The sequence below is a fragment of the Ursus maritimus genome, unplaced genomic scaffold (genome assembly GCF_017311325.1).
Source record: "Ursus maritimus isolate PB19 unplaced genomic scaffold, ASM1731132v1 scaffold_16, whole genome shotgun sequence".
NCBI classification, from domain to species: domain Eukaryota; kingdom Metazoa; phylum Chordata; class Mammalia; order Carnivora; family Ursidae; genus Ursus; species Ursus maritimus.
In genome coordinates this window covers 36,466,800-36,494,740 of record NW_024424008.1, presented here as the reverse complement: position 1 = coordinate 36,494,740, position 27,941 = coordinate 36,466,800, and the positions used below count along the sequence as shown (strand labels likewise).

The window sequence follows — 27,941 nt, the reverse complement described above, 5'->3', positions numbered from 1 at the left end:
CATTTGAAAGAACTGGTTTTTGATGGCAATTGTCATTAACAACTTTATTTTCAAATACATTTCACAGTGCATTTCATGCCAGGAAGGGTTTCTTATCTTCTGAACTCCCAGTCGGCCGGGATGAGCGGCTCAGTGACAGCTTCCTTTGAACACAGGTAGTGAAAGAGCCCCCAGGGAATGGCAATGGCAAAGTCGGGGGGAGAACGCAAAAGGCATCTGTCTGCTTTTACAGACACGTCCAACCGCCATGTGATCTGTCCTCTTCCCTTTCTGTCTGTGCCAAGATTACTCCAGACAGCAGAAAAGCCGAGTTTATAAAGCATGGCCAGAGCACAGCCCAAAATGGCCTCGGTTGTTTTCATGATCAACTGTCCACTTGTCTGTTAAGAGGATATTTCTCTTAACTTAGCTCTTACTGCATTATTTCCACAGACTTTCTCTTTTTCAGTCCTGGTTTTTATGAGTCTTGGTACTAGATAAGAAAATATGTAGCCATAGGGAAGGTGGTATTTGTGTTACTTTTTCTCTGATAAGAGGTAAGGGGGAACAAGATTCGTTTGTATGAATACACACAAAGAGAACTTGTCTGAATACTTTTAGTGACTATGAGCAGTCTTTACTAGGAATCAGCACTCTTGAAGCCAGAGCTCCTGAAAGAGAAGAAGGTAAAAAGACAGAGGAACTAAGAAAAGAAAATAGAAATAGGGCAGTAAATCTCCAAATATCCATGCATTCAGCATCAGATTCCTTCTAACACTTTGTAACTTAAGATAAAAAGTTTTCTTGTTCTTGTTTTGTGTCTGTCTCATGAATAGAATATTACTTTTTAAAGTTCTATGACCCATCAAGAGAATGAGAAGACAAACCACCGACTAGCAGAAAATATTTGCAAAAGACGTGTCTGATAAAGGGTTGCTTTCCAAAATATAGAGAGGACTCCTCAAACTCAACAATAAGAAATGAACAACCTAATTTTTAAAAATGGGCCAAAGATCAGACATCTCACCAAAGATGATCTGGAGATGGCAGTTAAGACTCTGAAAAGAAGCTCACCACCACTCCTCATTAGGACAAGGAGATACCACCGCACACCCCTCAGAATGGCTCACATCCAGAACTCTGACAACAGCACATACTAACGAGGGTGTGGAGCGAGCGGAACCATTACTCATTGCTGGTGGAAATGCAAAATGATACAGCCGCTCTGGAAGACTGTTTGGCAGTCTCTTACAAAACGAAGCTTACTCCTACTAAATGATTCAGTAATCACACTCCCTGAGATTTACCCAAATGAGCTGAAAAAATTATGTTCACACAAAAACCTGTCCACAAATATTTACAGCAGCTTTATTCATAATTGCCAAAACGGGGAGGCAATCAAATGTTCTTCAGAAGGTGAATGGGTAAATAAACTGGTATATCCACAAAATGGAATATTATTCAGTGCTAAAAAGCAATGAGCTATGAAAGCTCATCTGAACAGGCTGTGCATGTACAGTGTCAACTGCAAGACATTCAGGGAAAGGAAAACTACGGAGACTGTAGAAAAGACCCGTGGTTGCCAAGGGCTAAGGGGAGGGAGGGATGAATAAGTGGAGCACAAAGGATTTTTAGGCCAATGAAAGGATTCTGTATGATACTGTAATAGTGGAGACATGTCCTTATGCATTTGTTAAAACGCATGCAACGTCCAACACACAGAGCGGACCCTAGTACGAACTCTGAACTTTGGTTGCTTCTGATGCGTCAATGTGGATTCATAGACGATAGCAGACGTCCTGCGCTAATGCATCACGTTCATGGTACAGGAGGCTGTGTGTGGGGAGGCAGGGAGAATGTGCAAACGCTCTGTCCCTGACACTTAATTTTTCTATGCACCTAAAGCTGCTCTAAAATGAAAATCTATTAATTAACAGAAAAAAGGTGCAGGAACAGGAAAAGAAAATCATCGGACTGTCTACCAGGAGAAAGAAAAAGTAATTTTTTTCTATGATGTCCTAGTTTTGTCCTCATGTCACGTACAAATGGCAAACTTTTGGACCTCACATCTTGGCTGGAAAAACTGTTTTGCTCCAAGGAAAGCCAAGGCTTACCCTGAAGTTATCTAGAACATTTGGCTATTTGTTAGTTAGCAATCGTAGAGTGCTCAGTGAATTTCCTAACAAATGAGTAAGTAGGCAGGCAGCAGCGGGCAGGAAGCCAGATGTCAGTGGGTGACCACGTGCTGGACAGCAGGCCAGTCATCACACCGAGTAGGTGGCATCATCGTCCCCATAAAGCAACCCTCTGACAGTACCCTTCTTTGAGAGAGAGAGGTCGGGAGACAGGGAGCTTAAATAACTTTTCCGGCACTACAGCGAGGGACTGGAATAATTGACACTAAAAACCCAGATTACTCCAACTTTCAAACTCATCTCCTTTCATCAGAAGGTTTTAGTTAGGATATCATTTCCTCCAGTATTGGAAGAATCTGGTTAAACTATGCCTGTTCCTGCTAACCAAAGTATAATTTGGCATTTGTGGAGGGGCCAAATTAGCCCCAAATGAGTATAGTGAATGAACTCAAATGGAAATCTGATTTAAAAATAAGAGCAGCTCAGAAATACTGGGTGCTTGCCGCATGCTAAATGCCTCGAATTGGTGAAGTCGTTTAATCTTCACGGATGTAGATCATATGACTAACTCAGTTTGGCAGGTAAGGAAACTGAAGCAAAGAAAGGATAACTTACCGAAGGCTATCTATCTAGTAAAGTTCAGTGATGCCGGGTGGGCTGTTATTACAGATGAATGAGTAAGTAAACATCACTGACTGAGTTAGTAAATGAATGATGGAAAAGCAGGACGGGCCCAGAAAAAAAGCACAAGCCTGGAAACTTCCAAAATAGCTATCTTGTGCAGATAGTATTTGAGAAAGGCCTCTGAGCTCCCTTATTGATTCATCTCCTGAGGAGAAGCAAAAAGGTCAGAGATCTAAAGGCCTGGGACCTTTCCTCTAAACCCGGTGTCCACCGTTGGACGACGTCCACAGCCTTACACCTCGGATCTGGCGAGATCCTCTACGTCTGCCTGGGAAAAACCTCCCTGGTCTACAATTAGAGTTCACAAACCAAATTTTCTCATGGCCTTCTCGTAAATGGTCTGAACCCCTGTATTTTGGGCCCCTGGCTGTCTACATCTGTTGATCTTAACAGTATATTGAGAACACATTTTTAATATTAACTATAATATTAACTGCATACTACTGATCCAGATGTCAGTCCAGAAAATATATCTGTAGACATATTCTACAGTAGAGAAAGTGAAATATTCTCCATTAACGTTTACAGCAGCTCAGTGACACCAGAGATGACAGGGTGTGTGTAACCTCTGGTTTGCAATAGCAGAATAGAACACGGAACAAATCACTTTTTTCTCCCCAGTCTGCATTATTTCCGTACGCATACGTTGCATTTATACTGGCTCGTGCACTGCTCCTCCTCTGTTCATCAGTGGAGCCTGGGTAATGTTTTTCATCAATTGCCCATAAGGTTAGGGCACATCTGGTGTTCCTTCCAATTACTATCGGGAGCAAACCTGAACTATGCCGGCTTCTCTGGGTTTTTCGACTTCCCCCAAATGGTAAGTATGTGATTTGTAATTTCATCTCAACATACTCATAAAGCTGTGTTGGGCTGTGTCTTCTAATTAAATGGAGTACCCCCACCTTGACAGTAAGCCTGGGACCGGGAGAGCGTGTGAAGTACCCTTGGTGACTTGATTGGATTAACCAACTCACAGCGTGAGCATTTCCCTGCACTCCGACACTCTATCCTGGGGTGTTGGTTCACCAGGATCCCTTCTGCAATTCTCACTTTCTCATCAGACCCTTTATTTGTGCTCTTCCCTCAAAGAATACCAGAATCCAAAATCATAATGCCCAATTACAGACAACCCCAGGAGGTTCCGGCTGGAAGACGGAGCCCAGAGAGATTTCCAAGAAGATTCATTTGTGGAACATAACCCATGGAAAGCAGAAGGTAGGGGGTGACCATCCTCTAATGAATTCTGCCTCTCTACCTTTTCCCTTAAGTCGTACATGTGTCTTACCTTTCTAAGGACAAGAAGCATACATGGGTGTTATCTCCTAAGTGAAAAATGGAAATATGTTTTAATTTAAAACTACAAGGGAATGCATTGCTTTACACCCAGCAATCCTGATATTCAGCAGTATTGGTGAAAGAAAATGCAGAGAAAGCATAACTACATTCAATAGTTTTGATGCCATAGGATATATTTAAAATATGCCTGTGTGAAGCAAGGTCTCTTTAAGTTCAGAATCAAATTTTTTTCACCTGCAATTTTTTTTTTTTATAACTGAGCTACAGTCATAGACACAGATAATGAAGGCTTAATTTTGCTCACTGACTCGTATATCCCAGTATCATAAACCTGTCTCACTACATGTACATGAAAGCAATTGGGCAAATCACAGCAATTACACTTGGCATTAAAAAAAAAAAAAGATTCACACAAAATACAAGAGCACATTTCAAAAGCATAAGGTTAATATGCCTCACTATCACCCAATGAACAGAGGTCCAAACTCCAAACAACAAACTGGCGTTTAAATGCTCATTTAGCAGACAATGGAAGGCAGTGATTCCACACCCTTGGAAGGAACCAGATAGAAATGATTTCCCGTCAAAGGGGAATAATCTACATTCAGAAGCCCACAGGTGATGAGGCACTCTCCAGCACAGCTCCATCACGGGCAGATGAGAACTGCTATTTTCGGCCACATTAATGCAGCTGTGTAAGTTTGCAGGTGAATCGGTCCTGCTTCATCAGACACATCAACAGCCAGAATCGGAACTGCCATTTTCCCTCTACTTAGACATATTTTCTTAATTGCCATCTTTAAATAGAAACTCTTCCTCCTGCCTCTCTAAAACCATCCATCATAACTGGTAATAGGGCCAAAAATGACCACCGTAGTCACTTTCTCTTGACCCTCTCTCCTGACTCCCTCTCCCCACCATGCAACCTCCCCCACACAACTGCTGTCTCTCTGCTTTCCTCCCTTCCAGTTTTAAACACTTCCAACTTAGGCTGTCAAACTGGCGTAGGCATCGGAAAGCCCTGTGCAAACCTTGTGACAATGGAGACCTTTATTGCCATTTTAGGAGTTTTCTTTTTCATCCTGTCCTACAAAATGTGGTCATTAAATAGCAATTGTTTTGTCTTTCCAAGTTACCTCCTGTCTGCCCTCTTCATTTTGCTTTCTCACTTCTGCCACCTCTTGCTCTTCAGTACCCTCTTACTCTCCGTTCAAGGAGAAGCAGGCATGCCCTGAGTCCTTCCCACCGTGCTTACCTCTCCTGTGGGGTCTTTACAGCACGCCACTGTCTCAAAGAGTGACCACGAACCTCGTGGTCCTGTTGAACCACAGCCTTCTTCGGCAAAGCTTTAAGTAGCTGAAGAATCCCTAGTCACATGCCCTAACTCTACAACCCTCAGTCTCATCAAAAGGCAATTAAGCATCTAATTGCATGTTCATTCCCAACGTTGTTCTTTGCTTCTGATGGGGGGAAAAACATGCTACTTAAAGTTCCATGAAAAAAAAAAAAAACAGTCCAAAATAAAGGAAGAGGAGATCAAACCAACAGTCTTTAAAGGTGGAAGCCCAAACTTCAACCGCGACTGAAAGAGACCAAGCCAATGGTGAAGATGGATGTGTGATTTCTGACTTCTTTATCCCCACCAAAGAAAAGATAGATACCCTCTATTTGGGGACAATTATTCAGCCCATATATGCCATGGATAGGCTTCAGACAATATTTGTTAGCCCCCAAAATGGTATGCAACTTACACTCACATACACACACACGAACACAAAACCATATATATAACCATATATCATAACCGTATATATTTAAATATTTAAGGGTAATTCTATATAAGTACTTAGGAGGAACTATGCTTTGGAGAAGGGTCTAATCAGAAAAAGAAATGAACCATGTAAACGCAAAATGTCCGTTTATCCCAGCACAATTGAAAATTTAGAACAAACAAAAAAAAGAGTTGGTAACTCAACGTACTGGTGTCCTGCTTCCAAATAATGTTTTAAGTAAAGCTTATGAGATTTAATGAATTGTTATTTTCCAGTTGTAGGCCATAATTCCCAGCTCATAGCTCTATCTTTCTGAGAAGTTGCCTGATGTTGGATTATATTCTGCTCAATAAGGAATCAGCTTTCTTCGTAAATGGGCAAAGGAAGAGAACATAATGAGAGTCACGGTAGATAGATCCAAAATGATGTTAGGGGCCTTGGGATTCCACTTTAACCTTTTCCTGCCAGAGAAGATACACTTAAAAAAAGCTCCTAAATCCAATATGAAACCCTAAATTCAATCTGAATTCTTAGTGAACTCTTAAATCCAACTTGAAAGCTAACCATAACCTTTTGTATTAGTTTCCCAAGGCTGCTATGAACTGGGGGGCTTAAAACAAGTTGATCAACTCACAGTTCTGAAGACAAGAAGTCCAAAACTGGTTCTGGCAGGGCCCTGCTCCCTCCTAAGCAGTTCAGAGAGGCTCCTTCTTTGGCTCTTCCAGCTTCGGGCAGCCCCATTCCTTCTCTTGTTGTGGCAGCGAACCTCCAGTGTATTCCTCCATCTTTATACGCTGACTTCCCTCTGCGTCTGTGTCTCCACATGATGCTCCCTCTCTGTGTGTCTGTGTCCAAATCTCTCTCTTTTTATGACGGCATCAGTCATCCTGGATGAGGGTGTACCCTAGTGAACGCATCTCAACTCGCTTACATCTGCAAGACCCTATTTCCAAATTAGGTCACATTTACAGGTAACAGTGCTTAGGACTTCAACATATTTGGAGACGGATACCATTCAACCCACAACACCTTATTAGCTTGAAATTTTCCCAGTGCAATGATATGAATATTAAACAGACAAATCTGGAGCTGGAAGTGGGCTGCAGGGACTTTTGTAATGACAAGAAGACGTCAATTAGCCATTTCGAGCAGAGTCCCCTGGATGGCAGCACTTGGAAATGGGGCAACCAAGGGGACACCACCTTTCCAGATCCACGGCCTCCACTCTTACAGGATCATAAAATCAATTTAATCAGCTCAACCAAAGGTGACCAAAGTGTGAAGGATTGATTCGTGCCCACCTAACTGACAAAAGACTGATTTAGAAACTAGCATGACAGCCTATTCATTACCAGTGAGGAATCTCCCTGGCTTGAGAAATGGGGAGTTCGTGCACACTGGCCGTGCCCTTCTCCTGGGCAAACAGGCTGGGGACAACAAATCACAGAGGACGAGACTACTGGTTAAGTGTAGGGTTAGTACAAAGGGAAGTAGTAATATCCCTAAAAAACATCATTGAGTTACGAAGTATCAAAAGGTGCCATTCTCCTTTTCAGGAATGTTCTAATTGACTACGGAGGGGACCACTGTGTACACAAGAAGTTCTCAAGAATGGCCACTGGGTAGGTTGAAGGACTGAGACCAGTGATTGAGAACCAAAGTCTATTTCTCCTTAGACAGTATCAGGCGCTTGGTGACCGCGTCCTATTCTGAGTTTACTGTTTCTAGATTTCAAGCAGCACTTTCCATGTGCCTTTGTTTGCATTATAGCTGGATGTTTATAAATCTCTGTTCCCAGAAAGATTGTAAACAACGCCCCACCCCCCAGGAGACACCACGTGTTATTCCCACTGGTCGATCCCCAGGTCCTAGAAGACATTCAGACATAAAAAGAATGTAGTTTGTCATCTTGCCTTTGATGGCCACATGCAACTGAAAGGCAATATATCAACATTCAAGTGGATTATTGTCCCCTCACACCACTTTCTTCCTGGATGGGATCACCACTTAGATGCTACAATCCTGATCCTTAAAAAAAATCCAAAGCATTATCTCTCATCTCTCTTCTTTTCCTATCAAAAATCAGGTGGGTATTGACCTGATTGTCCATATACAAATGTCCTTCCTTTTTTGTTCCATATTCTCTGCCCTCTTTGGTTGGGAAGTGGAAGGTTGTAGGAATTTATTCTCTACCATTGTGTCCTAACACGCTCACAAACGAGCCTGTAGCCTGGCTCCTGGACCAGTGCAGTGGTAAGTGGTGTATTTCAAAATGCAAAATTGAGCAACGAGAACACTAGCCACCTATATTTTTTAATAGAGAACTTAGGCAGACATATCTAAAAGACTTAATGCCTGTAGCCGGGGTGTCTAATCCACAGATAAATATTATGTTGGCCTTTCCCAAATAATGAAAAACACACAAAGGAAAACACTGTATAGAATCTCATCGGTGTTAGAAGAACTGAGCTCTGCTTGCTCAGCATTATCTATTAGGTTAGATTGAGTGTTCTGCCGAAAATTATTTGTACAGTATGAGCAGGCTTCAGTAGCACCACGTGACTCCTGTCCCCTTAGGATTCTCTGGGAAATAACGTATCGGTTTAGAGACTGAAGTTCAAGACGTATGTGATGTGTGCATATGAGATTTTAATGGCAGTAATTAAGATGTTATAACTTTTAGAGGAACCTCTGGTGTTATTTCGTCTATTTGAGGATAAATTTAGCCTCGTTGGATTATGACAGTTCAAGTCAAGAATTTTACGAATATTACACTAAGCAGGAATCCTCTTTTCATCTTTTGGCCACCAATACATTATCTGCTAATATTTGTTCTCTATTAATACAGACATCAAAAGACAGATAGAGTCAACCACAGAGAGCTGAAAGCAGAAATGTGCATGACTTGAAATGTATTTAAGCCCCAGCAGGAAAATCAGGAATGAGACAGGAAACTCTAGACCATAGTAAGGAACGGAGTGGTGCTTAGAGGTGTGTATTGGGGTGGAGTGGAGGTGGGGAAGTACTGGGACTGCAGAAGGCAGAAGTGGGTGCCATGGCATTTTAGCATGTATTTGATGACAACTGGGGACCAGTCATCATACAGTCAAGTAGAAAAGGAGCCAAAGAAAATCAAGTTCATGGTTATGGAAGGAAGGTTCCTGAGATAGAGAGAGGGAGGAGGGTAAGGTTTTAAAATAGGAATCCTTGGGGCGCCTGGGTGGCTCAGTCATTAAGCGTCTGCCTTCGGCTCAGGGCGTGATCCTGGTGTTCTGGGATCCGCCCGTATCAGGCTCCTCCGCTGGGAGCCTGCTTCTTCCTCTCCCACTCCCCCTGCTGTGTTCCCTCTCTCGGTGGCTGTCTCTCTCTGTCAAATAAATAAATAAAATCTTTAAAAATAATAATAATAAATAAATAAAATAGGAATCCTGAGGGGTGGCTGGGTGGCTCAGTTGGTTAAGCAGCTGCCTTCAGCTCAGGTCATAATTCCAGGGTTCTGGGATCAAGCCCTGCATCGGGCTCCCTGCTCAGTGGGGAGTCTACTTCTCTCGCTGCCTGCCTCTCGCCTTGCTTGTTCTCTCTCTCTCTGACAAACAAATTTAAAAAAATCTTTAAAAATAAATAAAATAGGAATCGTGAAATTCTAGCCCTGGAAGAGCCTTCCTGGGGCCTTCCATGTCCTTCGTTTATACATTCATCTATAATTACATGGACCAATCTAACAAAGAATTATCGAGAAGCTAGAATCCACGTTTGTGCAAAACTCTAGGTATATGGAGGGGAATCATTATTGTCCAACAAGGACTCACCGTCCCACAGGACATCCAGAAGTATACGTGAACAAATGACAGAAAGAAAAAGGTTAAGTCACAGATGATAACAGAAATATGTGCAGCGGCAGTGGTGTATATGGCAAAGGGACAGGGGCCGTTTCTCCTGGGGGAGGGGGCACAGGAAAGACTTCCCAGAGGAAATGATACCTGACCTAAGGCTTGAGGACAAGCAGGTATCCTATAGGCAGACGAGACGCAAGGTGCACTCCAGGACCAGGGGCACTGCAGACCACACATCGGGGCTACTGGCGCCTTCGTGCCAGCGTGTGCCCACCGCGCTGCCCCTACGTGGGGCTGCTGTGATGATCACCGTCCTCTACCCAGCCTTTGAGGTTGGAACACCTCAAGCGCAATCAAAGCCACAGCCACATCACTGTCTTTTACCTTCTCCCCAGGATTCTGTTGTTCTTTGCTATGTTTCTGGTTCATTTCTTGTTTCTTCACTTAATTGACTGCATCTTGGCCACCTGGCCCTACTAATTTGTATACGTGATGAGAGAAGGAACCTTGTCTGTCACGTTCATGCCTGTGTTTTCATGCCTGGAATATTCTGGCTAAAGGGGAGGTCTCTAGGAATGCTCACTGAATAACTAAACAAATATTTACTAAAAACCTACTAGGAGTCAGGCACTGGGAATAGAGTCCCTGTCCTGAGGTACTAACAGTCAAGAGGAGCAACGTGGTTCATGAGCAAACCAAATGCATATTTATTTTAAATAGTAATAAATTCGATGAAGAAAATAAAATGAATGACATAGAATAAAGAGAACGAGGCTGGGCTGGGGGCGGAGACTACCAAGTTCTGTCGGGTAGTTAAGGGAAGCAGCTCTGAAAGAATGTGTATGTATGTATGTCGTGTTGACATTCGTCCTGAATAAATGGCACAGATCCTGCTTACAGGTAATTTACGGCATTATACAACCACCTGTCTACTGGCAATGCTGGAGATAGAGCTAACGGTGGGGATAATGGACCAATAACTATATTATATAAGACTCTTCAAAGTATTATTAGCATAATTTTATTTCTGATTGCATAAAACACAATCATGATCTCCTACATTAAATTTATTTTCAGGCAGCAGACTTTGTAAAATTCATTTTTGCATTATGCAAGTACCACATAGATGCATTCCTACTGCAAAAGACTCAGGCACCAGAGAAGTGCAGAGAGCAAGGGGGGAATCTAGAGCTTAGACTCTCTAATCGCATGACCTTCTCGTGACGGCGCCTGAGGAGGCTGCCTAACCGTGAGGAGACTCGCAAGAGCTGACTCAGACACCAGGAGGGGGAAGAAGGATAGTCACGTATATGGTTAATTCGTGGCAGGAAGGGGATCCTTAAGAATGTATTCAAAGACGTTATCAACCACACGCCAACAGAGAAAAATGTTGCTGAGAGATCTTCTGCAATATACTATTCCGTGAACAGGAAACTGGTCTCTGGAGGAAACCAGGGGCACGAGCTGTTTAGCCTTGCAAACACCACATTTTCCTCAAGAGAAAATTCACAGAGCTAGCCACTTGCGTTTTCCCAAGGGGAAGGCATTTTCCTCAACTTCATAGCCTTGCAAAACCTGTTTGTCTTGTCAGAAAAAAGGGATCGTGCAAAGTTATGATCAGAATCTTTGAATGGCCTCGGGAAATCAGGTGGGACACAGGTCTGGGCCCCACTCAGTGCATGACATTTCATCTCAGCAGAAGATCAAGGAGAGGGAGCCCAGAGCGGTGACTCACTAGGAATGCTGCAGCTGGAGGCCGCAGGCTCTGAATGCCGAGCACCAGGCCCCGAGGACACATTCCTGACTCCCTCCGGAAGGTGACTCACTTGGCCCTCCCATGGGCCACGCACTTGACCGCCATGGCTGCTTTTCTTAATTCTCCGCCATGCTTGAATTCGAGTTGCTAGAGCTCTATAATAACTTTGTGCCAGCTGCTAATGAAATGCTTCTTGCCACCCATCCCGTATTGATTCCACGTGAAACCAGGGCAAGGCTACGAGGGCTGCTCATACGGTCTCCCCGGCTGACCCACCACACTGCTCCTGTTGACACTGATTACTTAATCTGAAATCCTCCCCCCATCCAACGTCCCTCCTCCCTCTCAGCCCCAAATAAAATATGGATCAGATGCTACGAAATTGCTATTCTTAGGAGCAACAGATGCAAATATGGTTGCTTTTTCAATTATTTGGGAACCGATCTGATAGTTCCAAGACAGAAGCTAATTAAAATCTAATTGAAATAAAATCATTTCCAATTCTGTTTCCCTTCGTCGACTGCCTGAGTAGAGGGTTTCTTGCTTTGTGGACAGAGTCTCCTTTGTCCTATTACCTCCTTCTGCTTTGTAAATAGCCATTTGTGATTTTATCACCGAGCATCTTAGCTGCTGGGAGGAGGTGCGGGCAGGGACCAGGGAGCCTCTGAGAAAACTAGAGGAGGCTGTTGACAATGAAAATGGTCAGCTTCCAGAAGGAATGAGGATGGGAAAGGAAGGGAAATGAGAACACTGATCCAAGTGGTAACCAGACAATTTAAGGTGACGTGGGGGAGTCACAGGGTCTGGTGGAGAATTGGTAAGCTAGTGGCTTTGGGGCAGTACGCAGAGTGCACGTGCTGGCCTCCCCTGGGGTCTCCCGCAGATACATGGAGTAGATACTGACATTTAAAGATCAGGACATTTTACTTAAACATTCCGCTTTCTGGCCTCCCTTGAGATATTGAAAGAATCCAGCAGCCCTGTGCCCTCTTTCCCATGTGGCAGCTGTGGCCTGGGGCTGAGTGGAAGGCACCCTCTCTAGTGTGGGTGGCAGGCAGGTGTCCACTTCCCACTGGGCGCCTTTCGCTCATTCTCATTAATGGCGTCACCGCAGGAATTCAAGGTGGAAATTTCTGCTAGTAAGTGGAAAGCCCTTCACAGTCCGGAGATATGGGTTTACCTCTGGCATCCGCTGGTGATGGGAGCTTTGGGGACAGGGGTTTCAAGTCCTAAAAACCTCATTTCCCTAATCTATAAGAAAGACGTGATAAAATCTCTATCATGCAGTTGCTCAAAAGTACGAATCTATCTTTAAATGCTCAGGAAATTGTAAAATGGTATTTACATTTGTTTTCATAACTTTATCTCTTCTTTTCCTAATAAACTATGAGAATTCTTTTTGAGGAAGACAGCAAATCTAAAGAACATGGTAGGGCTGGAGAAGGCTGATTACAGAGGGGCTGAGGAGGGCAAGGGGAGATGGAGTATAGCCAGCGCAGAAGGGAAGGAGAGGAAGGGGAAGGGGAAGGAGAGGAAGGGGAAGGGGAAGAAGGGTGGGTGGAGGCTCAGTGCAGAGGAGCACAGGGCCCAGGTGAAGCGAGGCCTGAGGACCTCCAGAGTGAGCCCACGGATGGACGCTCAGCCCTCACCAGCTGCTGGTCCCAGCCACGTTCTCCCACCTCCCCACCTCAGATTCTTCCTCTCTAAAGAGGGGGATATAACACCTACCCAACGCCTAAAAATCACTCAACACAGTAAGGGCTTCATAAGACTTAGCCATTGAATTAGCCATTAAGGAAGGCAATTACCCCACACTTCACACTGGGTTAGGGGAAAAGCACTTGTTTTGCCCCCCAGCCAAAATGCCCCATTTTTCTCCTTTTTTAAATATAATGCAGAAGTTTGGAATTCACTTGCTTAGCACCCATTGACACCCCCCCCCCCCCAGTGGCATCACTAATTATTCCCCTCCTAATGAGAACGGAAGGGGAAGGTCCTGTTTACTAAGAGAACAGAAAGGACTTCCAGGTCCTGGAAGTGTAAATAAAATTGTAAACGCAAAGGCTCTGACAAGGACCAAGGACAGGGCTGGCTAGATGGATCACTATTAATGTGGCCTGGCCCATGAGGGTTTCAAATGAGGGTAAAGATTTCTTTGTCACTGCCCATTGAAAACATTCAAAAATTCCCCAGGTTGGGAGAGGGGATTAAGTGCATTGGGAAAGTGTGTCCCTCAAAAATACAATATTCCTTAAGATGACGAGGAACAATCAACAGTAACAATTTATGTCTTTGTTTTATAAAATAAGCGTCAACGCAGAACCAAGACATTGTCTTGGTTAGGTCTCAAACTTTCTGCATCCTATAGAAAGAGAAAACATTCAAAATTATATTCCAAGGGGAAAGTTGAAGGGGGCAGCCTCTCTGTCACACAGGTGGATTCAGGAGCCATGGAAATGGGGTGAACCACAAGAACGAAAGAACTAGCACTGGCACGCTCCTATTCAGGGGTCGGCTTCCCTCACTCCACCAGGGCCCCTCGGATGCAGTGGGTTTCTCTGTAACCCTACTTGCCACGTTTCCCCTTCCTCATCTTTCTCCAGGATTCCAGTGTAGTCACCCAGAGCTCCCATGAGGGCCTGCTGCTGAGTCTGCCCCTAGGGATTTATTCCCCACTATTAATCCTTGCAAGAGGTCTCGGAGGATCGCACTGATGAAATGACGTCTGTACTAGCAGGCGCTGAGGGGAGCTGTCACTGCATTACTCCGCAGCTCTGACCGCAGCTTTCCTGGTTTCCGGTGATATTCACAGCAGCTTAGGGGCTCAACAAACTTGGTTGAGGACCAAAGAACCTCAACCATTTGCCTCTGCGGTATTATTAGCCACAGGGTTTAGAAACGCAGCAGCCCCTTCGGCCCTAAGGGGGAAACCCTGCTGATCCCAGAATTTAAGAAAGACTTCTTCAGCAATTTAATGTTTGCTTGTCAGAGTTTTTCCACCTCTGGGCACTGTCTCCAACTCCTGGCCTTACATATAGAAAAGATTCCTCCCACCAAACGCATTCAAGGGTTCATGTCCATCCCGGTCACCGGTGTCCACCTGCACGCATGGCCAAGACCTCCTGGGAAAAGGCAGGCATGCTTAAAGCTCGATGCTCTCGTTTGATACGTAAGACTTATAAGCACCCTAAAATGTCAGCTGATGTCAAGACCTTGAGGGTTAGAAAAGTTCCATGATCTGTTTAAGGTCATCAGCCTAAGGTGCTGGCTTCCAGGTATACAGATTCCCCTACTACCCATGCTCGGGTGGCTCTTGGCTTTTAAACATTTGTTCATCAATCCATCTAAGACATTACATTTGTTTGTAGAAATAAGTTGCTAAGGACCAAACCTACTCTTCTATAAACCTACTCTGACATTGTAAAATGTGTTTTGTAATCAGAGGGAAGCATCAAACTCACCTGGGAATCTTTTTTCCAAAATAAACAACTTCTACCATCAAGCTCCTGATGCAACAGGGTACTTCGAAAAAACTGCTACCACATAATAAACAGAAGCAGGACCTCTGTTTCAAACTGACAGTATTTGAAATACATGTGTGTATGTGCGTGCACGTAAAACACATGTATTCTTGCCACTCAGAACAGAGCTGGGGTCCAGCCTTTAAGAGGTTGTCATCACTGGTGGAACAGACCAGTAAGCAGAGAAATGACAATATAGTGTCCTAAGCGATGAATGCCACCAAGGAGATATGCAAAGGGTGCTACAGGAACAGAGAGAGTAAAATATGGTGATTAGAAGATTTATTTCCCTGGTGCACTGTGTCTGTACCGGGCCTCACATAAGGGGCGTTCCAAGAAAAGGAAAAAAGAATCACTCTAAACAAATGAATCAGTATGTGCGATCACACAGGCTCAGGAAAAGGGGGCAGGGCCCATTTGAGGAGAGTAGAGAGTTGACTGGCGAGGAAGGGATGAGAAATGACTTTGGAAAGGCCACCACGTGAGGGGGCTGGATTTGCATTATGGAAACAATGGGAAGAGGAGTGGCATAATCACCCTCAAGTTGTAAGATCTCTACAAAAGTAGGTTGACGATCAGAAAGATCTGAGATAAGACCAACTGGGGAATTTCTGTAAGGAATCCTGATGAACAATATGATGACGGAGAGTCCAGAGTCTAGATCAGGTGTTGACACGTTTTCTGGAAAGGACTGGATAGTCCGCGTTTAAGCTCTGCGGACTCTGTATCTAGCACGACTATGCCACTCTGCTGTTGCAGCTGGCAAGGACCCATGGATAATATGGAATAGAATCGAGAAAGGTTTTTTTGTCCCTATGAAGCTGTAGTAACACAACCATGTGGTGAATCAGATTTGGTCTGTGGGCCAAAGTTTGCCACCCTTGGCCTAGACGAAGGACATCATCCCTTCTGGGTCACTATAGACTAGGACCTTCCCATGTGGGTCTATAGAGTTGATTAGTTGCTATTCACATTAAAAGATATGTAAGGAAGCTACAGGAAATAAAAGGGAATTTTTTTAAGTATATTATACTTTGGGAAAGAAATTAAAAAGACTTATCCCCGTATAGACAATAAACACGCCCTCACTTCCACGTACCTCTCCAATTCCTCTGCTAGTGGTAAAGGAGCAAGGCGTGAGCTAGAGCTCTACAAAAATCATTGCTGAGAAACCACAAAGTAGGTCGTTGTAACTTGAATCTAAAATCATTACTTGGCATGATGCCTGGTGGTTTTCTCTGAGTTGTCAGTACTTCACACTCATGCTAAATTCATTTGTAGCCTTTTTTCTCCTAATAAAGTTAGCACTTGAGTTTCTGCAAGTAGAATAGCCTTTCACTGTCACGTACCATGTGCTTGGGCCACCTCAGTTATTTGTAACTGATGAAGGCAAACTCTATTTTAACAATAGCTTAAGAAAAGCATATCTAGGAAAGAAAATATGGAGCAAAGTATCACATGTCAAACTCAAATACCCTCTAAAAATGTGTAGAATGCTATGTAGGGCAGTGTCACCGCACTGAAGACTGACCTACCAATAGAATTGGGTAGGGGTTGCCTTGCAGGTCCCCAAATGCTCTCTGGGTCCCCAGGGTAGGTAGATAAAATTGATGTTCCCTAGTGGGGCCCTACATTCTCTCTCAAGGTCCTGACTCCCTGATCACTCTCTATTCACACCCAAATGAACCTTCTGGAAGCTTCTTCTATTCTATTCCATATGGATCCCTCTATATGTTTTAGTAGACAAACTGAAAGCCCCCCTCCTCCTACCCTACCTTCATTCCCCCTTCACTCTCCCTCCCTCTTCCTCTCTGCCGTACTATTTTTTCTAGACCTAGTAATGAATTTAGGTTCATTTACCCTAATCCTTGCTCAGTCTTCCAGGTGATGAAGAGTTTTTTCACATGATTGGCTGGAGATAGCATGGGAGACTGGGCTGAGCCTAGCTATCTGGCTTAATATGGACACTTAACTTGAACCTCTCCTACATCATGCTCCAGAATGCTGAGAGCAATAGCTTGGTCGTCATCATGCCTTCACAGTATCATGGAAATTGAAAGTTAATTAAAGAAAAGGGCAGACACATTTCCATTAAGCATCATCACACTTAAGGGCAAATTCATTTACAGTATCTTTTAGAGCTACCGTTGATCTGGTGTTTCTTTCCCGGGTTTCAGTGGGCCCCCTGGAAATTATGTCTAAGAGCACAAGATTTACAGGCAAGGCTTCCATTGTCTCGAGGGACTAAGACGTGGCCACACAAAAAGTAACCAGCTGAAAAAGACAAACCCCCACCATGGATGGTTCTCCAAGACTTCCTCATCTCTGCTTGGAAACACTAATATTAAAATGATTCCTGAGGTCTACTAGCCAAATGAGTTGGCAGTGAGGAAATAAACTCAAAAGAGTCTAGGAAAAAAATTACTTTAGCTAGATAGTATAAAATATTTTCACCTCCCACTCATAAATACCTGCTTGTTCATAGACATTAGGAGGAAAAAATAATGTTTAAAAATTCTTCAAAAAATCAAGAAGTAGAACAAGTCTAAGAGATGACTTAATGCCACCACACAATTCACACTGGGAAAGAAAAAAAAAGTAAATTATACAATTTCAGGGTGACATGAGCCTTAGCATTCTAGTTCTATTTCTATTCTATTCTAGTTCTAGCATATCGAGTTCAATAACATAGCACCTTCTCCTACCTTGCCTAATGGTCATGCAGTCATCAGGCAATAATTGCTTGTTGAGAAGTTACTATGTGCTAGGCACTGTGTTAAATGCCAGAGTTCTAGAACAGGACTCTCGACAGTCCTTCCCCCCTAATTTGAAAACTTCCAGTGACAGAAAACTTACTATGTATACCACCCTTATTTGGGACAGCTCTGTGCATCTTAAGTATTTACCTAAGCTGTGCATACAGCTTCCATGCATTGATCCTAATTCTATCCCTTGAGCTGCACATAGCATACTTTCTCTAATTGTAGTATAAAGCCCAAGAAAATGGTACACAGAATATATGAGTGTGTTCCCCCGACGCCAGTAAAAGCGCGAGAGATACCCTTCTTAATGGGGCATGGGTATTGTGACCCATCTCAAAGAGTTAAACTGTATCTCAGAACCCGAGGGTGAACACCACAGAAGGTCATGGACCCAGGATGACAGAGGTGTATCGGTGCTTTCTTGTGGGTAAGCACAAGATACTTCTGAGCTAGCAATCAGAACTCCCCATTATTTTGTTAAATACTTTATTTATATTTTATTAAGATGTTTCTTTTGCCAGTCAAATGTATATCCATGACATTAGAATAAAAGGTGTATCTCCCTGTCAGTATATATTAACAATGTTCTTGAAGGAAGATTCCAGAATTGTGCTAATGTGTACATTGTTATTAGCATTAAACAGCTAAAACAATCCACTTCACATTTCTTAACTTGGACCTCACACCGAAGGCATGAGGCCTCTCTTCTTTAGATAATACAAAATGTTAGTGTTAGTGATTTGTAAGACTTAATTATTCTTCTATATGCATCCATTGCTCTGGGTAAGTAGCTCTCCTAATCCCTAGAGGGAGACAGGAGAGTAGAATAGCCAATGTATAATTTGGTCCTCATAACTCTTTTTTCAGGAATCTCAGATACCACTAAAAATACTAGGGTTTTTTTGGTTAGGTATTTGAGCCTGAAATTAAACCTTTGAAGTATAGTCTTCGGAGGATTCTGTTTCTTTTCTTCTCCTCTTCTAGTATTGATTTTTCTCCTTTCATTTGTTGATGCTACTTCTTTTCTTGTTGCCGGGGATTTGTTAGAGCCACATCTGTACATGATTTCTTATTTATGTTTGTTTTGTACATAAGCACCAGATGCTTCAACTTGCAGCTCCCCAATCAGTCAGAAAGAGTTCTGTAGTAGTCAGGGATATCACTCAGACAGAAAGAGGAACCCGCCTGTCTGCCCCAGTCCCACAGCAAGTTCATCAAGAAACAAGTCAGTGTGCTGCTGTGTTGATCGTACGCTTACTGTAGTAGGAAGTACAATGTATACGCATACAGCACCAAATCGCCAACACTAGGATCTGTGGGGATCTGGACGATTAACTGAATTTTATAAGTTGACAGTAGGAAATTGGGAAAAAGATTGTAAATATCCCCATGTGAAATTACGTCTTTCAGGGGAAAACACTGGTTCCAGGTATTCCATGAGAGCTGATACACATTTCTGTAACAAATGATAGTGCTGTTCTAAAGGTATGATGCCACCTTTATGGACTATCCTCCCTGTCGTAAACAATTCTGCAAAGGTGACGGGTGATGGTTTCCACTGTGGCATATTATATATTCATACACCTTTCCACTCACCTTGGAAAATAGCAAAGTCATCCCTTAAGACATTCCAAGCAAGCTCATCATCCGAGATTCTCTGCTCTGTGTGTGTGCATGGAATACTTGACATTTCCCTCAAGTCTTGAGATCACTGTGTGTACTTATGCTCTGACAGCGGTATCTCTGCGGAGATGATGTGAGAACTACAAGCATTTCCTCAACCTCCCTGTGATTTTTGTGAAGACCAGGAGAGGAGGAATTTGTGACTGTACTAGATTTGGACAGAGCACTGAGTTTTATGCATATGATACACTAACGATCCCGACGTAAGTCTTTTTCTAATTCTGGGTAATGAGGTACAGTAAATTAAAAAAAAAAAAAAAAAAGGAATTGACTTAGAAAATCCAATTCTTGTCCTTACTCTGCCTTTTATCAGCTGTGTGATTGGGGTAAATCCTTTAACTTCTCTGTGTTTCATATCCTATTATAAAATAGTAGTATTGCCTCTTCCCTTTTGACAGAGTAATTGTGAAAACCAAATTGGGTCATGCCAACAAAAACTTTCTAATGTCCTCTCCAAATGTAAGGCAGATCTGTTGCTGGGAAGACTTGCTGAAGGTAGTGATTGGCCCCACTTCCTCTGTCCTTGTCTTGTCCTCACACACAATCACAGCACTGGGCAACTGATACTACTCAAAGGAACCCCAACATGAAGACGATAAAATCATATAGTATGAACGTTCTGGGCTTTGGTGCTTGCCTACTAAAATACAGTTTGCATGGTGCTACACAGTTTGCAGTGCCCTCTTACTCACACCGTCTTATCAATCTCAAGGCATAAATACTACTGTATTTACAGACACGGAAACAAATGTTGAGAGTAGCTCTCCATCACACCACTGATTATGAGAAGACCTTAGGAATTCAAGAGTAAGATTTCCTTTCATCTGGTCCTATTACCATACGAAGAAAACAACTGTGTCTTGGATTGACTTTTATTTATTGATCCAACGTATATTCATTGATCACCCACTGTGTGTACTCTTCGAGGCACCAAAGATACACCAATGGCTTACACGGCAAAGCTTTCGCCTTCATGAACTGATCCAGAGGGGGGTGGCTGGCCATAAACAAATAAACACACACATCCATGCAATGTGCCAACACTGCTAAGTATATGGGGGAAAATCAAGAGGAACAGAGAGGGTCAGGAGGGGTAAGATGCTAATCTATATATCAGAGGGGTCCTATGTGAGGAGACGACCTGTGTGCGGAAACCTGACTGAGGTCAGATTGAGCAATGCTTGTATCTTAGGGAAGAGTGTTCTCAGCAGAGGGATCAGCAAGCACAAAGCAAGTGCTTTGTAAGTGGGACCAAGCAGGCTGGTTCCAGGACCAGCAAGGGGGCGTAGGGTGGCCGAAGCAGGTCACCGGACCAAACAAGAGTCTTGTACGGTACAAATGAGGTTGCACTCATGGTGGGGGATGGGTTACATAGGTTCCTGTCAGCCTAAGATTTTATTCTGAATGAGTGTAAAACAGCTTTGTGGATCTCCAGAGTTACTTGTGTTTTCACTTGAGCAAGAGAAATACCAGTTCTAGTCCATCTTAACAATTTTAACCTCGTATGTTAATGATTTCCCTAAGCACTTCCATCTTTAATCTTAAAATGAGGATGAGGAGGACAATTTGTTCTGTCTCAACTGGGAAGTTCAAACTGGATTGTGTATGTTTTACCTCAAATTTTGTATTTAGCCCTCCTTCTTATTGAAATAATCCTCCAAAGAGGCATCTTCATGAATAAAGTATCACGTCCCTACAGCAAAACTCCTCTTTCTGTCAGGATCTGCTTCTCATGGAATGAAAATAATCCCTTCTTACCCCCAATAGTTATGGATGACCGTTCTTACCTCATCCCAGTGCACCAATCAGGTGCCACTTAACATATTCCCCAGACATCTTGAGAAATTAGATCAATTCCCCTTTGCCCATTAAAAGGCTCATAAACAGTTGCAGCATCGAATTAGTGCTGGTAGATTTCTCCAACTTGGAACATGTTAAAATGCACAGTTGGGTAAGAAGAATCAATTAGGGCCAGGCAGGGTGTTGGAAGTTAAACAATGTGTCTATCTTCTGATTCTACACTGTGCAAAGGGTGTGTGTGTGTATGTTTACATTTCAGTTCAGATTTAAAATCACTCGTGTGTACAGTTTGTATAATTCAATCCGTGATTGGAGCAGAAACTACCCACAGAGTGAGACTGTTATTGTTTGAAGAGTCAGGAAAGGCTTGTATTTGTAACTTCGTAAATTGTAATTAAGCATATTGCAGCTTTCCTATCTCCTCAACCTTGATCCTCTGAGCTTAAATTTATATGGGAGATGAAGAATCATTCAGCAAATAGATTCTGCATCCAAATAATCATAATCCGGGTAAAAAAACACCAGAACTGGCTAGAAGCCTCTGCTCCCAAATTCATTAGACAATTGACAATTTTCCAGCATTTTTTCCCTGCCTTTTACACACTTTCTAGCTACAGGCAAACAAGAATGCTAAAGGAGATAATATAGAGTAGAGGTTATTAACCTAGGGGTCCATGGGCCCCCCAAGGGGACTGTGAATAGAATTCAGGAGGTCTATCAATTTCAATGGTGAGGAAACTTACAACTTTATTTCCACTGCCCTCTAATTGCAATGCATTTATGAATATAGGGAACTTATCACAGTAGTGTCAGCTGTGCCTGTGGCTTTATCACTGTAGAAATCACAGTTATTTTCATATCATAATATACTTGTTGCCAATATCCCGTTTCACTCGACCCTTCTTCAAATTTATGTTGGACTCACTGTTAGACTTTATTTAATGCATTAATCATGAGGCTCATGCAACATCACATTTTTAAATATTTTGATAACACAAATACAATTGGTTTCCTTTGTAATCCTGTGTATATGCCAAAGGTTGTCAAAAGCTTAAAAATGTCCAAGAACTCCAAGTCTTCAGAAAAGCGGGACAGCCATTCCTAAGAGGCTCTGTTGGCGGGTCCAGTATGGATGGGCTAACCCCAATTAGACTTCCTCTGCTTTCCCATCGCAGTGCCTAAAAGTCGACCAGCAAGAGAGTCCATTTTGAGTCTGATATTTCTTCATACACGCAATTAACAGCACTCAGGAAATTAATTCATAATATGAAAATATATATATAACTGACAACAAAACAGTTACTATTCCCAGTACTCCATCAAGTATCTTACTTAAAATCTCATTTAACCTTACAAAAAAAAATGAATGGCTGCTATTATTTTCCCCATTTGATGGATAAGGAGATTGAAATTCAGGAAGTTTAAGTATCTTGCCCAATAATACCCACTAGACTCTTTCTCAATTAAAGTCAACTAGATTCTGGGAGTTATTTTTATTTGATTACTCTTTCACCCTTGATAATATGATGAGAAGGAAGGATGGGAAAAGACATCTAGACTAGCAGTTTTCCAAGAATGATCTGCAGAACCCTGGAGGTCCCTGAGATTTTTCAGAGGGTCTGTGAGGTCAAAACTGTTCTCAGAATAAGTATATATTATTTGCCTTTTTCATTGTGTTAACATTTGCACTAAAGGTGCAAAAGCAACAGGGGTGGAATGGGGGTTAAAACTTCTGTGCCTCTGGGGCACCTGGGTGGCACAGCGGTTAAGCGTCTGCCTTCGGCTCAGGGTGTGATCCCGGCATTATGGGATCGAGCCCCACATCAGGCTCCTCTGCTGGGAGCCTGCTTCTTCCTTTCCCACTCCCCCTGCTTGTGCTCCCTCTCTCGATGGCTGTCTCTATCTCTATCGAATAAATAAATAAAATCTTTAAAAAAAAAAAAAACTTCTGTGCCTCAGTGTCAATTGAAACTATGGTATCAAAGGGAATTATTGGTTGGCATTGCATGCTTTGTCAGCATTTCCGCACAGAAGAGAGAGAGAAAGAGAGAAAGAAAGTGAAAGAAAGAGAGAGAGAGAGAGAGAGAATGTCAGTTTCACTTACAAATGTCCTTGATGAAGCAATGAAATTTTGAAAGTTAATACTTTTAATATATATCTTGACTCTTGACTGTACATATTTTAATACAAATAACATCTCTGCATACCAAAGAACAATGCGTATCCAGAAGCAGGGGTTGGCAAGCTTTGGTTTGGGACCACATCTGACCTGACCTGCAGCCCACAAAGCCTAAAATATTTGCTTTCTGGCCTTTACCCTCCCCCCCCACCCCAAATGCCAGCAGGAGAAAAGCAATTTTGTGACCACTTGAATTATGAGTTTCACTAGCTGCATTTTTCAAGACACACTATTTTTCCTTGAATGAATACAGACAAACTCTGGTTATTCAGAATTGGTATCTCAGACATTTTCTCAGAAATGAATGAAGTGTCACTTCAAGGAAAACAATTGGTACAATTTATTGCCAGTGGTACAATGTGAACTTTCATGGGGAAAATGAGAATTCTGGAAAACTTGAGTTTGTCACCATGAAATTGACAGCTTCCAAGTACTTAAACACTTTTAGAATGAGATTGGTGCTGTTAGTAATGAATGTTATTTTTTTATTTTGTTTAATGAGATATGTCCCTACTCAGAAGATCTGCATTACACTGTGAATCAGTATATTCTAAAAGATTATGTGATTCTACAAAATTGGGCATGGTAAAATATCCAAGTGCAAGATAGGCCTGTCAATGATAGGAGGATAAAATTTACATATTTTGGATATTAACCTTTATTGGATATATCATTTACAAATATCTTTTCCCATTCAGTAGGTTGCTTTTTTATTTTGTTGGTTTCCTTCACTGTGAAAAGCTTTTTATTGTGATGAAGTCCTGATAGTTGATTTTTGCTTTTGTTTCCCTTGCCTTAGGAGACATATGGTGACTGATGGTAGCTACACTTGCGGCAAGCATAGCATCATACATAGAGAAGTTGAATCACTATGTTGCATACCTGAAAGTAATGTAACATTGTGTGTACTTAAATGAAAAAATTAAATAAAAATAAAAACTGGTACTTTGAATTTTTCGAAATATATATATCATAAAATTTACCCCTTTTAAGTATACAATTCAATGCACTGAAGTATACATGCAGAATTGTGCGTTAGCACAAGAACCTAATTCTAGAACATTCCTAACAGCCCAAAAGGAACCCCTTTTCTTTTTTACAGTGGATCGCCATTACCACCCACAGTGGTAAGCTGCCATCAGTCTACTTTCGTTCTCTATAGAGTTGCTGTCTCTGAATATCTCACATAAATAGAATCACGAGGTATGCATTCCTTTTTGACTTGTTTCTTTCACTTACAATATTTGTAAGGTTCATACATACTGTAGCATGTATGAGTACTCCCTTCGTTTCCATTGTCAGATAGTATTCCATTCCATAGACATACCACATTTGTATCACCTTTCACTAGGGGAAGGACACTTAGGTTGCTCTCACTTCGAGGCCATCATGAATAATGCTGCTATGACCACCTGCATACCCATCTTTGTGTGGACATATGCCTTCATTTCTCTAGAATGATACACAGGAGTAGAATTGCTGGTCATATGGTAACTCTGTGTTTAATGTTTTGATAAACAGCCAAGGGGCTGTGTCATTTTACCTTCCTACCAGCAACAAGTGAGAGTTCCAATTTTTCCACACCCTCCCGAACCCTTGGCTCTTGTCCAATTTATCATAACTATCACAGTGGGTGTGAAAACCTTACAGTGATTCTGATTTACATTTCCCTAATGAGTAATGATGTTGAACATTTTCATGTGCTTATTCATCATTTGTGTATCTGCTATGGGGAAAAATCTGTTCATATTCTTTTTTTTAAGTTTTTATTTTACTCTCAGTTAACATGCAGCATTATCTTAGTTTCAGGTGTGCGCTTCCACACACCACCCGGTGCCCACTGCAACAAGTGCCTTCCTTCATCCCCGCCACCGATTTCGTCCATCCCCCACCCACTTCCCTTCTGTTAGCCATCGGCTTGTTCTCTAGAGTTGAGTCTGTTTCTTACTGTCTCTCTCTCTCGTTTTCCCCCCTTTGCTCATTTGTTTTGTTTCTTAAATTCCACATATGAGTGAAACCATATGGTATTTGTCTTTCTCTGACGGACTTTCTAGCTTAGCATTATACTCCCTAGCTCCATCCATGTTGTTACAAATGGCAAGATTTCATTCTTTTTTATGGCTGAATAATATCCCATTGTATATATACCACATGTTCTTTATCCATTCATCTATCAATGGACACTTGGGCTGCATCCATATTTTGACTATTATAAATAATGCCGCTATAAACATTGGGGCGCATAGACCCCTTTGAATTAGTGTTCTTGTATTCTTTCGGTATATACCTCGTAGTGTGATTGCTGGATCCTAGGGTAGCTCTATTTTTAACTTTTTGAGGAACCTCCATACTGTTTTCTGCAGTGACTGTACCAGCTTGCATTCCCATCAACAATGCACAAGGGTTCTTTTTTCTCCACATCCTTGCCAACACCTGTTGTTTCTTGTGTTGTTGATTTTAGCCATTCTGACAGGTGTATATTCGAATTCTTTACCCACTTTAGAAGACCATTTATTTTGAAGTACTTACAGACTAACAGGAAGGTGCAAAGACAGTACAGAGACCAGTGGATTTTAATGTAACAGAGTAAGACAATTTTATTGATCTGGTTTCAGATTTCAGATTGCAACTACTTTTTCAGAAATTACCACTCGTTGAGTTTTGGTATGGTATCAAAGAACAAAATCCACAACTACCTTACAAGTTTATTAACATACTCCTTACTTTTCCAACTATAATCTTTGTGAAGCCCAGTTGTCTTTATGCACTGTGAAGAAAATAGTATTTTGCAACAATTGATTGCAGAAGCACGTATGAGAATGCAGCTGTTTGCTAAAAGATTTTCAAAACTCTAATGTTACACTTCTCATGAATTTATTGAGGGCAAATGTATTTACTGGGGGAAAATATGTTAACGTATAATGGGCTCTTATTTTAATTTTAAATGAATGAATCATCATTAAATTTTTCTCAGTTTTCTAATATGGAAGTATTGATATAAGCTACATGACCAGAAGCTCTTTGGGATCTTCAGTCATCTTAAAAATATAAAGGAGTCCCGAGACCAAAAAGTGTGATAATCGCTGACCTAAGCCCCTGAGAAGACAAAGGGGGGGGACACAGGGCCCCAGGAGATGAGGACAGCACTGTCCTCCTTAGGGGAGAGAGTGGCTTATCTGAAGGGAGACAGGGTCAGGGAGGACTTGCAGGTTTCCTTATGGATACATTATCCATGTATGCAAAGAGCTACTTACTTATGGGAGCTACAAAGGAAGAAATCATGCGACCTAGTTCTCTGGGTACCAAGTGCAGTGCTCTACAGACAAAGAAAATTCAGATCCACAACTTATTACTATACAACATTCAGGCTCTGGGGTCTTCACCAAAACACCACCCTGGGGCTCTTTGGCTATTTGGGTGGCTTCTCCCAGCTCAGTCAGGGTTCCCAGGTATCCTTCCTTTTACAGTGATCCCAACTACTGGGGTTCGTCCCTCCAAACACCTGCACAGCCCCTCCCATCTGGCTGCAGGTGCATGTAGTCTCCTCAGGCGTCCCTTCCTTGTTCTGCATAAAAGGAAACAGGTGTCCTTGAAAATGATGCTTTATTGCTAAACACTGCTGGGAAACAGCGAAGGGCAGTACGAGCAAGGGACCCATGAGGGAAGACTGTAAGCCTCCACTCAAGGCTGGTGAGGCCCTGCTCCACACAGAAGGATTTCCTGCAGGCCCTTCTTTTACAATGACAGGAAGAATATTGGCTCTGGCATCGGAAATCTAAATCCACGAACTGACTCTGCCAGCTTCATTTAGCCTTTCAGATTCTCGTTGCCTCATCGACAGTATGGGGGTTATGGATTCTTCTCATATTAATTGAGGAAATACTTATGCAGGTGTTTTTAAATACAAAACTCTATCACTGTTATTGTTATTAAATCTAAAAGCACTTTTTTGAACCTAACTCAATAGGTCATTATAAGTATTTCAAGAATGAACACGAATGTCTTTGACCATGGGGTAATGCAGTATAGAAACGTAAAAGATTCTACGTGTCATTGTTAATATATACACTTGGAAATCAAAAGAGAGCATTCTATACTCTCATCATTCTCTGAGCCAAGGAGACTTGAGTTTGATTAATTTAAATATTAAATGTTTCTTTTTTTCCCTCTAATGGATTTCTCTCTGAAATACGGATATTTACTTTCTTCATTTCATTTCACAATTTGCTTAGAACCACAATACAAACAAAAAACATTAAATAAAGTAGCTGAAAGTCTTGTGATTTAAAATAATAGTGATGATGATGATGGTGGTGATGATGGTGGTGAATGAAAGTGCACATCACTTTGGGGGAAAGGCAGCCTGAAGGGGGAAACACCCCAGTGCAGCCACAGAACAAGTGAACTGTGTATGCGGTGCTGGCTTTCCCCACGTGCCCTGGCAGCAAGCATCCAGGACTAAAGGTAACAGATTTTCAGAGATGTGATTTCTCAGGGGAAAATTTTAGGTCACCATGCCTTAAATGTAGGTGATTGTA

General features: G+C 42.2%; 1 protein-coding gene across 3 annotated transcripts in view; it reads right to left on the bottom strand.

The window, feature by feature from the left end:
* The window catches only part of OPCML (opioid binding protein/cell adhesion molecule like), a 485,951-nt gene that overhangs the window by 384,066 nt on the left and 73,944 nt on the right, over positions 1-27,941 (bottom strand). The window lies entirely within an intron of this gene.